The sequence below is a fragment of the Bactrocera dorsalis genome, chromosome 5 (assembly GCF_023373825.1).
Source record: "Bactrocera dorsalis isolate Fly_Bdor chromosome 5, ASM2337382v1, whole genome shotgun sequence".
NCBI lineage: Eukaryota > Metazoa > Arthropoda > Insecta > Diptera > Tephritidae > Bactrocera > Bactrocera dorsalis.
Genome location: NC_064307.1, coordinates 29,547,545 through 29,548,756, shown reverse-complemented (window position 1 = coordinate 29,548,756; position 1,212 = coordinate 29,547,545).

Sequence of the window (1,212 nt, the reverse complement as noted above, 5' to 3'; positions counted from 1 at the left end):
TACATGACATTATTTTTAAGAACAAAAATGCTTTTGGTTCCAAACTTATCTCAATCGATTATAGACTGTTGATAAAATAAGTGTTGAGTTCTAAGTTCATCAGCCCTTACCCACACGTTTTAGCCACAACATATTCGTTAGCTATTTTCCTCTGAAACTTGTACTTGGTGTTAAACTCGCGTAAACTTGCGAACTTTCGTTCAGGTTACACGTACGTCCATGCGATTAAGTTTACAAATTCACTTGGTGCTGATTGACATCTACGAAGCTTTTGTGCTGTGGGAAGTTTAAAATTAATGAAGGAAAATGCTTCGCAAACTTTAGTCTGCTGTGAATGTGTCTCTTTGCATTTTACATGTGATGAAGGGACGCAATGTGATAATTACTACAAATTGGTGCAAATTGCTTTGGTTTAAATTACCGAAATAAAGCTTTTGGGCTTTAAAGAATTTGAAGACTCATGTCAAATTATTATTGGAAACAGCATAAGGTAAAATACATAAGCATTAGGGGAAACATGTGAAACTCTTCTTTGGCAATTTCAGTATGTGTCTTATTAGAATGCAAAAAAGGTATTGTAAGGCACATAAATCTTTTTATTTTATGTACAAGTTTCAACAAAATTAATAAAGTTTCTTAGCAACAGAAGTAAAGCTGTGCACTTCTCGAAGAAATTTGTTTTCAATGACTCTTTACGCTCAGAATAGTTTAGCGTTGCATGCTACAGGATACCAGACATGCCTTATAAATCGGTTTTATTAAACTTCTAATTAATTTAAATTTATCATGAATTATTAAAGTTATATGAACCGCATTGCATTCTGGCAATTAGAGGTTGTGTTTGCAAGTACTCAGGCTGTAATAAGTTCTCGATCCAACATCCGCCGGTGGAAGAAAAGGAAGGAACTGATAGACTGACCGTCATATTCGGCATAAGGATAGTTAGAATAATTATATGCAGTTTACAGGAGCTGAGGTTATGCGTAGACTAAATTCATATAGGTCCATCATTTAACTATAGTATGTCTAACATTATATGTATTTTTACAAAGTTTTACCTGGATAAATTTACTGGTGCTTGATTTGTGTAGTGAAGTGAAAGGTATTTTGACTAAAGTCATAATTCACCCATTTTCTGTAACAAAATCCTATTGTGTAGTTTAGTTATGACACTTCATAAGTTTACGATGGCATTATCTGAGCGTCATCAAG